Source organism: Arvicanthis niloticus, unplaced genomic scaffold (genome assembly GCF_011762505.2).
Source record: "Arvicanthis niloticus isolate mArvNil1 unplaced genomic scaffold, mArvNil1.pat.X S10, whole genome shotgun sequence".
Lineage (NCBI taxonomy): Eukaryota > Metazoa > Chordata > Mammalia > Rodentia > Muridae > Arvicanthis > Arvicanthis niloticus.
Window position 1 is genome coordinate 61,757 of NW_023044982.1, and position 13,974 is coordinate 75,730.

Sequence of the window (13,974 nt, forward strand, 5' to 3'; positions counted from 1 at the left end):
ATAGCCTACAACAGGTGAGCATACTGTGATAACATCTTGCTTTAGATACCTAGACTTTTTCTTGTGTGTGTGAATTAAAGTTGTGTGAGATTAAGGTGTGACTTAGAGATCAGATTTAAGAGAAGAACCAAGCCATGACTTACGGGGACCTACAGGCATGGCTCCAAAGTGAGACATAAAAGGCCGAGAACATTTTGGAGTACAGAGATTCAGACACTAGTAGGTAGGAGTAAGACATTAGACACTCGATAGAGAACATATTGAGTCCCACTAGGAACTAGGAGGGGTAACAATAGGACTGGAACTAGGACCTCAAGACTTGGACTTTTAGACTAGAAGAGAGACATGCAAGAATAAACGGGATTGAATCCACTCTGTCCTTTTCTCCATTCTTTCGATGTCCATCTCACTTCTCTCTCATGCTGACTCTGACCTCGGGACGCAGAGCGGCCGCTTGGCTGGGATACACCTGGCTGCCAAGCGCAGAGTGGAGAGTCCTACAACATTTTAGGCCACCCAGTGGGGCAGCCCTAGCCCCCATTTTTTTTGGAGCCAAACTCCATGCAGTTCTCAAACACAAAAGAAAACTGGGATTTTATCAGGGATGTTAAGGCAGCACCTATTAACAAGTCTACAGAAGTTCCTCTTCTTATTTTGTTATTTAACACATTGTGTATGGGATTATGTCAGCATGTTATATTTGTGTACCAAGCATGTGTCTAGTTCTTGAGGAGGCAAGAGAGGTATCAGAGCCAGAGCCTCTGGAACTATATTTTCAGATGGCTGTGAGATGCCTGGTGGATGTCAGGAATCACACTCAGGTGTCTGGTAGAGAAGGCAGTGCTGTTATCTACTGAGCCCCTCCACCTAGAGTTTTAATAACAGGTATTAATTTATTTATTTATTTATTTATGTATTTATTTAACTAACCATGACTACTATAACAATTATAGTCCATTTTGAGATTAAATACAGAAGTGACTGGCTGAACATCTAGTCTTGGACAGATCCACATCTTGAATGCACATGTATGATTCCATTAGTCATTTCTCCTCATATTTCCACTCTCTAGATGTCAAAGTCAGCCTATTTGTTTCCAACACATTGAACAATATAAAAGACATGTGTTCAGGAGCCCCTTGGTCATAGACTTGTCCCTAGAGTTTCATTTCTTAGTAACCAAAAGCAACCTTCTTCTATTTACTGCCACAATGGCAAAGTCTGGTCTCCATGTTATAGATACAGCGCTGTGAACACTGAAGGCATATCTGAGAGGCAAAAGAGACAGACTGGGCTGCCTTAAAGTACAAAGTGTGTTCATAAGCTCAGAAGAAAGCTGGAAAAATTCTCTCTCTGATGACAAAACCAGTTTCATAGCATTCCAGAGGAGCAGGTAAAGCTCGACATTCAGCTGCTTTAGGTTGGCTGTGTGATGCAGAAAGTTCCTTAGGACAGCCATGGAGATGTCATTGTCATAGAAATAAACTCGATGAGCTGTGAGCACTGACTCAGGGCAGGGAAAAGTGCACTGCTGAGCTGAGAGTCTGTCATTCTACAATGTTCTAATTCAGGGTCTTCAGAGTGTCTGCGACTTTTTCTAGGAGATTCTGAGAGGCACAAGACTCAGATCATACAAAATGATACCTGCCAATGCAGATGTTTGAGATGATGGAGGCTTTGACACTGGGCAAAGGACTCCAAGTCTGACTGTGAGAACTTGCAGAGAGTAATGGACAGAACTCCAATGGGGTCTTCAGACACCTGAGGAGAGACAATGGATTAGTTTGGCATAGAGTGACAGGGCTAACCTAGAGCAGGGAAACCACATATCTGGGGTCAGTGATCCCGTAGGATGCAGTGAGCATCCAGTGGAGCCTGTTGGAGTCTTCCACTCAGGTCACACCATTCTAGTTTTGTTAACAGTGACCATCATGATAAGACTTGATCATTATTGCTAAATCTACAATGGCCACTCATCTATATGGGAAACAAGGAACGTTTGCTGTGAATCAAAAAGAGCTCTTCCTCCTTCCTTACCGAAGCAATTCATTCCAGGTGGTCCTCAAGAAAGTAGACACCAATCATGTTGAGATGCTGGAGACAGTTGAATTTGGAGAACTGAGAAATGAACTTGGTGACTCTCTTCTCACTGTGTGTCTGTTGACGTAATTGGAAAATTAAAGTGCTTTTCATGGACTTCTGTTAGAAGGAGTTTACGAAGATGTTTCATCTGACCCAGGCAAGGTGCAAAGCATGCCAGTGTGGACAGAGTCCACCCTGTATTCAGTTCTAACTCCTCAATGCACTCTGGCTGGAAAATCTTGAAACCTTCCTGACTGTGGACATAGACAATCCCTTATCTGCATCTTCACACAGCACAGGTGCAGGGACCTCTTCTCTCCTGTGCCCACTGCAATAGATAAGTTTGGTATTCATCCAGATCAAACTCAAGGTGAAGGTCAGTGACCACCTTCAAACGTTGCCTCAGTGCATATCGATGAGGGCGTGTTGGTATTTGCTTTTCACACACAGTCTCTGCTGAGCGGTCTCCATCAACTGGTCCAGCTGAAACATCCCAGAAGTCATGGTGCACATTCCTAAGGTCTAGCACTTGAAGCTTCTGTCTTCTGTGGGTAAAACAGGTAGAAGTGTAAGGAGGATTAGCCATTAGCCAGCTTTTTCTAGACATCTTTTCTTGTTAGCTGCTAGCTTTTGTACTCTGTCTGTCTGTCCTCTACAGATTTAAGTTTCCAGTGCTGGTCTCCATATAGCACTCAAGCCTGCTGGGCAAGGGCCTTAACTGCATTTGGAGATCTGCCCTGCTTCCTCCATTTGTTACTCTGGACTTCTGCTGTTCCTATATCTATTACTTGGTAGAGATACAGGGTCATGTAGCTACATGGGTTCCAAGGTGTACTGCATACTTAATGGACATTTGATACAAAGACTCAACAGCTGTCCAGGACTCTTTAAGATGATGCCAACAGAAGCCTCTGATACACCTTTGACCTTATTCTTCATGAACCCAGATGTCTCCTCCCTACACTTAAATATAAGCCATTTGCATACATGGTTATTGCTTACCTTGGGTGAAAATTTCCTGTCAGCTGCATGTCTACACCATCCAGCCAGCTTGCAATATCATCATGTCATGGAATTTCATCAGTGCCCCACAGGGAGGCAGGGAAAGGGCCAGGCTGCCACCATTGCCTTCAGTATCTTTGTGTGTCTGCCAATGAAGGCTGCCTTGAAGAGTGGTGGGAAGAACACTCTCGGCAGCTTCTGCAGAGCAGACATGGCCAAGGCTTCATTCTTCAACAAGCTCTGTACTGCCAAGCTCTGGAGTGTGGGTGGGACCTGGAAGCTCATCTTGATGAATCTTCAGTCAGAATGGACCTGTTGAAGCATTCAGAAATCCAGTTTTCAAGATATGTCTTGGGAATCTGTAAATCCCTGCATCAAGGAATCACAAAGTGCCAGATCCCTGCTTGGCCACAGTGTGGAACTCAGCATGTCTGTTGTAAATCTGGTGGTCAAAGCCAACCCTATCACTCTCTTCATATAGGGTCTCTCACAAATCTGCAGCAGTGCACAACTAACCATTGGCACATGAGGTAACACCACTTGTCGTTGCTCCTCTGAATTATTCCCTTTGAAAGGTGGTCAGGGGCAAGCAGTCTGATCAGCATCTTTTATGTGACAAGCATGCACTGATCATATTTCAAGGTCCTCAAGGAATGGATTGCCATTGTTTAGTGGTAGCACATACTTTATTCTAAGCACTCAGAAGGCAGAGGCAAGATCTCTGTTAGTTAGGCCAGCTTAGCTACAGCTAGTTTGAGCCGACTTTACAGAAAGCTGCTAGATCACTTTGCTCCATCTGAACTATATACCCTGACGAAAGATTGTTTTCAATAGCCTACAAGCTAAAGCACACTCTGATATCCCACATATTTTGTGTTGAGCAAACACGCCTGCATGATCAGTATGTGCTGTCCAGTATCTAATACATGCCTGAGGAACGATCCAATGCAAGGCAGGTGCCGTGCTGTTCACGCTATAGACGCCTTAAGGCTTACGTAAGCAAGCAAGACAGGAAAGGACAAGGCAATGAAAAGCATAGCCAGATTCTTCTAAAGAGACTTGATGAATGCTGTCTTGCAGTCTACGTCTCTAGAGACTACCCTGAAAAGGACAGTACAAACAGTTGGCTCCATGGGCTCCAGTACAAGCTAGTTCTAGCAACTATGATATACAAGAAACCTTGTATGGAAAAAAAAACTAAGAAGAATGTAAAAGAAAGGAAGGAAGGCAGGAAGGCAGGAAGGAAGGGAAAAAATGGTGCCTAAGTGTCTGCCAGATCTCTGAATGTAAAGCCAAACCTCATGGGTCCTCAAAGCAGCCTGACTGAATGAGAGCACCAGAAAGACTGTGAGTCTGAGGTGAGATGCCAGTGTAGGCTACAAGGAAGGGGATTTCCCATGTTCATTGAGGTCTAGGAAAAGAATGACTTTAGGAAACCATCTAGATTTGTTTCCTTTTTAAAATATGTTGTTGCCTAGAGTGGAGGCTACAGTGAAATTGGGCACAGTTCAAAACCTGAATGGAACTCATTTTGTAGCCTAGGCTTGCCCCCCTCGCCATGGTCCTAACTGTCACTGGGAGGATTAGAATACTCTGTTTTAGCACAACACCTGGCTAGTGCACTTTACTTGTAAAATACTGCATAGCTGCCAGGTGTGGTAGTAGGAGCCTCTAATATCAGCATTTTAGAGGAGGAGTAAGGAGGATTCTGGGGAAAGTTAAGCTACATATTATACTTTCACGCCTCTCCTGAGTAGTAGATTTCAAATAACATATGATAGGAAATGGTTTGGTAGTAGGGTTTGTGGTGGTTTGAATATGGCTGGGTTTGTCTCCTGGATTTAAAGATATATACCATAATGCCTGGGCCTAGTTTTTTCATGGTCACTATTCCTAAAGATCTGGATCAAAAGAGTGTGTCTTCCAGCCTCAAAATCTGGATTACACATGTGCCCTCCATTTCTAGATTATATTTCTTTCCAGATTAAAAGTCCAAACTACTCCTTGTTTGACTGCACACACAAAAAATAAGTTTAGCTGGGTGGGATCTTGCTCTGAGATCACCACTTTCTCTTAATCTCCTAAGCACAGGATTAATTCTATTCCTGTCCTGGTGCCCCTTTATTATTACCTAAACTATATATTTGTGGTTTTCTTTCTAAGCTTGCTATAATTGATAAAAATGCTCTTTGTGATAGTAAGCCAGAGGACAAAGTCTATGCTGGCCTTTGCTGAGACTTCCTTTGTCAATGCAATTAATCTGATCTCTTCACCTTAGCCTTAGCCTCAGGCAGACTCTTCAGACAAGGGCAAAAGGCAGCCATATTCTTCACCAAAATACCACAAAAATGATCACTAGCCCATACTAAAATTCTTCTCCACTGAAACCTCTTATGGCAGGTCTGCACAGTTCAAATCACTCTCAACAACAACTCTTCCATATTCCTACTAGGACAGCCCATTAAGCCCCACTTAAGGCATTCCATGACTTTCCAGATGCAAAGTCCAAAAAACCCACACTCTTCCAACAAAAGCTTAGGCCTATGACAACAATACTCGAGTCCTCGGTAGCTATTTAGGGTCTTAGGGTTTACTGCTGTGAATAGAAACCATGACCAAGGCAACTGTTATGGAAACATTCAATTTGTTCTAGCTTATAGCTTTAGAGTTTTCATCCATTATCATCACAATGGGAGCATGGCCTTGTCCAGCCGGCATGGTGCAGGAGGAGCTGAGAATTCTATGTCTTCATTTGAAGACCATTAGGGAAGACTGCTCCCATGTGGTTAGAAGAAGGGACAAGACCACATCTCCTAATAGTACTCAAATGAACCTATTAACATGAAAATTCCAGTGCAATGTGAATTTCTCATTAACACCAAACCCAATAGAAGCAAATTATCATCATTTTCATCATCATCATTTTCGAGATATATATATATATGAATTTGCCCTATTTTATTTTAAATCCAGCATCTTGAAATGTAGTTGAGTTAGTAATATGCCTGTCCAGACTGTGAGAGGCCTCCTGATAGAGGAGAGTGACAAGTGACTTACCTGATCAAGATACTGGTGAGAGAGGTCCTATTCCCAGTGAGGTCAGGCAAAGACTGTAGACTCCAGAACTCTGTCTTAACCCTTTTATACCACACCCAACCTATGTAGCCCCACCCCTAAGCGCAAGATTCCATCTTCTGGATCTTTGTGATTGGTTCTTCTTGTGGTAGATGTATTGAATCATAGTTGATTGTGTGAACTCAAAAATAGTAAATTAGAAAGTGAAGAGTCTACTGATTGAATTGTTTAGTGTGTGTTTATATACTCAAATGTGTGAGGGTTTTCTAGTGTGTGTTTTCTGAGTGTAAATATAGCTGTCTTCTGAGAGGCTCTGCCAGAGGCTGCATATACAGAGGAGGATGCTGGCAGCCAACTATTGAACTGAGCATGGGGTCCCCCCAATGGAAGAGTTAGAGAGAGGAATGAAGGAGCTGAAGGGGTTTGTGTCCCCATATGGACAGTGACAATACCAACTAACCAGAGCTTTTAGGGTCTAAGCAGCCAGCCTGGGAATACACTTGGAGAGATCCACAGCTCTAGCCATATATGTAGTGGAGGATGGAGGAGGCCCTTGGTCCTGTGAAGGCTGGATGCCCCAGTGTGGGAGAATGCAAGGGTGGGGAGGCAGGAGTGGGTGGTGGTTCACCCTCATAAGAAGCAGGAGGAGGGGGATGAGATAGGGGGTTCCAAGGGTGATGGGGAAAGGGAATAACATCTGAAATTTAAATAAATAAAATATCCAAAAAAGAGAGAGAAGCAAAGATAATGAGTTCAAGGTTTACCTATAAGTAATGTTTTGCAGCCTGTGAGCAGGTTGTATTTATGTTTTGGGGGGAAGAGAGAGAGAGAGAGAGAGAGAGAGAGAGAGAGAGAGAGAGAACAGAGAATAGGCTCTGAATTTGAAAGAGCAAGGGGTATGTGGGATGATGTGGTGAGAGGAAATTGGGGGTATGCTGTAATTATATTGTTAATTTCAAAAAAAAAAATTTAATTAAAAATTTTTAAATCTGTGGCTTATTTAAGTTTCCATGTTCCCTTTGCATGTGCATTTGAGTTTGAAGTTGACCTCCATGGTTCACTTCTGACAGTAAAACTTTGTCATTGACCTGTCTTACTGGACACATATGATTAAATCAGGAATTTTAATAATTTTGTCAGTAATCCATTTATTTTGTTGGAGACTTGGTTTGGCTTGATAAATTGGCTTTATGGGGAACTCTTTATGTGGATCAAGCTGGCTATAAACAGAGTAATCTGACTGTCTCCACCTCCTGAGCGCTAAAGCCTATATGTATGAGGCCTCATGACTGGTTTCTTTTTTTTCTGTTGTTGTTTTTGAAGCAGCCAAGAGTAGCATGTAATCAACTCTGTTCACAAAACAGGCTCAACATGAGATCTTCAGTATAATCATCTGAGAAATCAAGAAGAAATGCTGGGAGTTTATTTTGCATCATTAAGTGGTTTCCCCCATTTATGCACATCCAAACCTTCTAGATAGGAGACGAAATGGATAATTTTCTAGATACGCATACCAACGTTAAATCAGAATCAAGTAAACTATCTAAACAGACCCATAACACCTAAGGAAATAGTAGCCGTCATTAAAGGCTACAAACTACAAGAAGCACAAGGACAGACCGTTTTAGTGAAAATTCTCTCAGACTTTCAAAGGAGACCTAATGCTAGTGCTTCTCACACGATTCCACAAAATAAAAGCAGAAGAAACACTACCTAATTCATTTCATGAAGTCACATTTACACTGATACCTAAGACATACAAAGACCCAACAAGAAAGAGAATTTCAGTCCAATTTTCTTTTGAATGTTGGTGCAACAATTCTCAATAAAATTCTGACAATCCAAATCCAAGAACATATCAAAAGGATTATACACAATGATCAAGTAGGTTTCATTCCAGGGATGCAGGGAATGGTTCAATATACTGAAACCCATCAATGTAATCCCCTATATAAGAACTCAAAGAGAAAATTCACATGATCATCACATTAGATGCTGAAAAGTCCTATGATAATATACAACACAGCTTCATGTTAAAAGTCTTGAAGAGATGAGGAATTGAAGGCACATGCCTGAACTTAATTAAAGCAATATAGATCAAACAGCAGCCAACATCAAATTGAATGGAGAGCAACTTGAAACAATCTCACTAAAATGAGGAACAAGGCTGCCCACTCTATTTTTTTTAATACAACATTGGAAATTCTAGCTAGAGCAAATAGACAACAAAAATGAAGTCCCTGGGATATAAATTGTAAAGAAAGAATTCTAGGTATTACTCTTTGTGGATGATATGAGAGTATACATAAGTGGCCGCCAAAATTCTGTCAGAGAATTCCTCCACTTAAAACAGCTTCTTCAGCGCCCGGTGGCACACGCCTTTAATCCCAGCACTTGGGAGGCAGAGGCAGGAGGATTTCTGAATTCAAGGCCAGCCTGGTCTACAGAGTGTGTTCCAGGACAGCCAGGGCTACACAGGGAAACCGTGTCTTGAAAACCAAAAAAAGGTCGCCCTAGGACCGGTGGAGGGGTAGAGGGGCGGGGGGGGGTGGTAAAGGGGGGAGGAGGCGCTGTGGAGTGAGGGAGCCCCACCCTCTGGGAGCAAAGGGGGTCAGGGAGAGCTGTGCCGCGGTCAAGGCAGCCTCCACCGCCTGGGAAGCAGGGATGGGGATGGACGAGCCCAATGCTGGGGTAGACGGAGGAGCTGCGATTCCAGGAGCAGCAGGACCAGGAAGGGGCCCTCCCGCAGCGGCGGCCAAGCTGCTTCAATCTAGCTCAGGCGCGGCGCAGAGGAGGCGCCTGTAGAACCGCGAGCAGCCAAGGCTGAGGCAGTGGAGGGCACCTGTGAGTGAAGACCGAGTAGCCAGCGGCAGAGGCACAGCCCCAGCAACAGCCTGAGGTGGGGTGCCCGTGCCACGGCCCACTCCTGCCAGGCAAGAGTGTCTGTGACTCCATGATGAAAAACAACTGCAAGAATATCATCTAGATCCCAGGAAGAGAGAAGATGATTCTGAGCACACTATACCTCAGGACTGCACAGTAGTAGCAGTTCTGTCTCTTCCAGACAGTGAGAATCCTCAGCGAGCTACAACTGTCTGCAGACGAACCTGCCGACTTAGCAGTGCTAGATCCTGCAATCTGAACCATATAACGAAGATGGCATAGCTACAACAGGCATATATCCAGTGTTTCTGTTACTGGCACTAAGCATGGTAGTCACTGCAAGGTGCAGTTCACGTGCTACGTGATCTACGATCATGATAGATGTCTATCCAGAGGCATTGCAGTTGTCCATAGCTATGCTGTAAGCTATACCTAGGCAGTGATGTCCACAAGACGTGCAAGCCTATAAATCTCAGCAATGAGACTTGATCAGACTTGTCTTGTCTCATGCTCTACAGATGACCGAAAACTCGGGCTCAACTTTGTCCAAGCCTCAGTAAGCAACAGTTTGCAATTAACAAGAACCATTACAGATCATTGATTATGACGTTCCAGAAGAACATCAGTCTCCCGTGGCATTAGTAGTGATGAGGAAGAGGAGGAGGAAGAAATGTTAATCAGTGAAGAGGAAATACCATTCAAAGATGACCCAAGAGGTGAGACTTACAAGCCCCACCTTGAAAGGGAGACCCCAAAGCCACGGAGGAAATCAGGGAAGGTGAAAGAAGAGAAAAAGAAATAAATTAAAGTGGAAGTAGAAGTAGAGGTGAAAGAAGAAGAGAATGAAATTAGGAAGATGAGGAGCCTCCTAGGAAGAGAGGGAGAAGGCGAAAGATGACAAAAGTCCACGGTTACCCAAAAGGAGAAAAAAAGCCTCCAATCCAGTATGTCCATTGTGAGGTAGAAGCAGGTGGGACTGTTCTTGCTCAGCCTCGCTATTTGCAGCACCACATTAAATACCAGCATTTGCTGAAAAAAATATGTATGTCCCCATCCCTCCTGTGGACTTCAGGCTCCAGAAACAACTTTTGCGACATGTGAAGCATCATACAGACCAGAGGGTTATATCTGTGAATATTGTGCTCGGCCTTCAAGAGTTCCCACAATTTGGCAGTACCTGGATGATTCATACATGCGAGAAGCCATTACAATGTGAGATCTGTGGATTTACTAGTCGACAAAAAGCATCTCTCAATTGGCACATGAAGAAATGTGATGCAGACCCTTCTACCAGTTTTCTTGCAATATCTGTGGCAAAAAAAAAAGAGAAGGACAGTGTAGTGGCACAAAAGCAAAAAGCCACCCTGAGGTGCTGATTGCAGAAGCTCTGGCAGCCAATGCGGGCGCCCTCATCACCAGCACTAACCCAGAGCCCCTGACACAACCTGCAGATGGTCAGGGGCTTCCTCTTCTTCCTGAGCCCTTGGAAACTCAACATCTGGAGAGTGCCTACTGCTAGAAGCTGAAGGGATGTCAAAGTCATACTGCAGTGGGACAGAACGGGTGAGCCTTATGGCTGACGGGAAGATCTTTGTGGGAAGGGCAGCAGTGGGCTGGTCATGAACTCGGATATACTCGGTGCTATCACAGAGGTTCTGATTGAAGATACAGACTCTACTACTGGACCCTAGTGTAAGGAAGACTTTGGGCACTGGGGCAGTGCAGACTTTGTGTTTAAAAGATAAAAAGACAAAAAAATTAAAGCATTTAAAAATCTAGTAAAATAACTGAGGGGCCTGTTCTTTGCATTGTGGATCACAACACACACCACACACACACACACACACACACACCACACCACACCATCCCCATTCCCTGAACTCTTTTTCCTCATCCTTAAAATATTGATGTAGCCTTTACCAGAAAGGTTGATTAAAAAGCAGCAACATACTAGGTTCTAGCCAGCAGCAGACTTCCTGCTCATTGGCAGATCTCTTTTTTTCCAACCTATAACTTTGATGTGCTCTGGATCAGCTTTGAACTCATAATAGTATATTACTATCATCTAAATCTTTTCTCCTCTACTACTGTCCTATGGCTCTGGCTTCTCCCCACTGCAACAACCAACACTTATCCTCAATATTATATAATTCTATTTTCTGGAGGCTGCAGCTTGACTTGGCACTTTAGGGCCCCTTGCAGGATGCAGTTAAAACAGCACATATCTCCTCACCCCTCTTCCATTACTCACTGGGTTTGGGAAGGAAGGATACATGGGGACCACCTCCTTCCCTTTCAGTGGATCCCAGCGCCTCAGTTCCCCCATGTCTGAACCTCCATAATGCTCTTAATGGTGCTCACTTGCTTGGAAGCAGGCTCCCAGAGAGGGTACTGCCCTCTGTACAGTCTTTCTGGCTGTAAGATAGGGCTCTCTGTCAGTGAGAAAAGTCCCAGGCTAATGGCAGAAATTTGCACTTTGAACATGTGTGTTTTGTGTTGTGGAACCTGAGATTCCTTATTTATTAATGGAAAGTCTTATTTTGGTGGGGGGAGGGTCTTTGTTGCTATGTTTTGTGGGGCTGGGAGAGTAGATTATTCTGACATGGGATCCTTCCTACAAGAGGTATTCTGAAGGCAAGGCTTAGAAGTTAAAGAAGCACAGCCAGCCTCTAAAATCATAGTTCTCCAGTGGCCTTTAAAGAAAGCTGGTCCTCAGCACTAACAGAGTCACTTTAGTAGCCTAGTGCTTTTTGAAGCCTTAGGAAAGTTTGATAGGTTTGTGGTAACTAGTGTGCTCTTGGAGATTTTAAGAGCATTCGAGATACAAGAATCTTGAGGGATGAGGAATGTTTGTTGGTCAAGGTCTGGATCACAAACAAAAGAATTTCTTCTGTGAATTTATCTTCTCTTGTCTTCACCATTCTTTGCATATATATCCCTGCTGGCCCCTTGTGTTGATTTTGGTTTTTGTTTGTTATGGTCATTCCAGCTCTCAGTTAGTGGAAGACCAGACCCTGTTATTCATGAAGGAACAAAATCTAAAAGTTTTAGAGATTTGGTTAAGAGTAAAGTGTTCTGTCTTATGTCCTCTTTAGAAGAGAGAAAGCTTCAATAACAAAAACAAAAGCAAAAATCTGTACGATAATTTTTTTTTTTTTTTTTTTTGAATTATCTATTTTCCTCTGAGTAGAGACTTTAATGCCTTGTGATTGTTTATTACTGTCATTGGGAACACGGATCCTGTTTTTACATGCTTATACCTCTCAGAAAACTAAAACCCTAATTGAACTCATCATTTGAAAATTAGAAGTGCAGTTCTTCCCTGTGTCCTTCAGAATCAGCCATTGAAGACTTGGCCAGTTGTTGTCAGAAACACCTGATGACTATTGGGAAAAAAACAGCCAGCTTTAGCAATGTGGGTAGATTACAAAATTAACTCAAACAAACCAGTAGCCTTCTTCCATACACAGGACAAAATGGCTTTAAAATTAGGGAAATAACACCCTTCACAATAGTCAAATAATATAAAATATCTTGGTGAAACTGTAAACCAAGCAAGTGAAAGATCAGTATGAGAATAATGCCAAGTCCCTGAAAGAAGAAATTGAAGATGATCTCAGAGGGGGAAAAGCTCTCTGATGCTAATGGAAGTGTAGGATTACTATAGTAAAATGGCCATTTTACCAAATGTAATCTCCATGAGAAGTCCAACTCAACTCTTCTCAGATAGAGGAAGAGCAGTTCTCAACTTCATATGGAATAATAAAAATAACCCAGGACTGCAAAACAATTCTGAACCATAAAAAAAAAAAAAAAAAAAATTGTGGGAATTTTCCTGACCTCAAGGTCTACTAAAGATCAATAATGATAAAAGCCACATGGTATTGGTAAAGAGACAGACTAGTTGATAAATAGAATAGAATCCAAATAGACCCAAAAATATACCTGCATACCTATGGTCATTTGATCTTTGACAAAGAAGCCAAAACCATACAGTAGAAAAAAGACAGTATCTTCTACAAATGGTGCTGGTCTAACCTGAAGTCTGCCAGTAGCAGAATGTAAATTGATCCATTTCTATCTCTTTATATGAAGCTCGAATCCAAGTAGATCGAGGACCTCTACATAAAACAAGATACACTTCCGGCACACAGACCTCTAGCTCCTACTTAGGAGACATGATGGCATTGGTCTCCTCCAACGACACAGCCAGGAAGCCAAGCAATTTAAGCAGCCACTCCAAGGCTAGCCCACAGCAGTACAGTTTCAAGCTGATTACTGCATTTCTCCATGGGTCAAACATGGTCAGACACTGTAGGCTGCTGAGGAACAAGAGTTGGGGAGGCCTCAACTCCAAACTCAAGGCAGGTGGAAGTCAGCAGTGAGGAAGGCTGTTTCCTGCCTCCACCTTCTCAAATTATTTTATGAGTGTTTCTTTTATGAATGTGGGTGCTCTTGCATTTGGGGCATAGATGTTTACAAGGAGACGTCCTCTTGGTACATTTTCCTTGAATGAACATGAAGTGTTCTTCCCAGTCTTTTTTGCTTACTTTTGGTTGGAAATTTGTTAGTAGATATTAGACTGGTTTCTATATTTTCCTTTTTGGTCCATTTGCTTTATAACCTTTGTTTTTCAGCCATCTACTCAGAAGTAATGTCTATCTTTGTTGCTCAATGTGTTTCTTGTATACAGCAGAATGATGGGTTCTGTTTATACATCCATTCTGTGCGCCTGAGTCATTTTATTAGGGAATTGAGTTCGTTGATTGTTGGGAGCTGACTTTTAGCAGAAAGCGGCTATCAGCTTTGCAGCCATCTTGAGCCATATACCTGACAAGAGAGTTGGATTACAATAGCCTACAACAACTGAGCACACTCTGATAACATCTTGCTTTACATACCCAGGACTTTCCTTGAGTGTGTGAGATTAAA

General features: G+C 42.9%; 2 pseudogenes; one reads left to right on the plus strand and one right to left on the minus strand.

Annotated features, from left to right (window-relative positions):
• LOC117696033 (preferentially expressed antigen in melanoma-like protein 7) overlaps positions 1-3,393 on the minus strand; it is a 24,414-nt pseudogene extending 21,021 nt beyond the window's left edge.
• A 5,430-nt stretch (positions 3,394-8,823) lies between these two features.
• LOC117696034 (E3 ubiquitin-protein ligase ZFP91 pseudogene) lies at positions 8,824-10,733 on the plus strand (annotated as a pseudogene).
• The last annotated feature ends 3,241 nt before the right edge of the window (positions 10,734-13,974 follow it).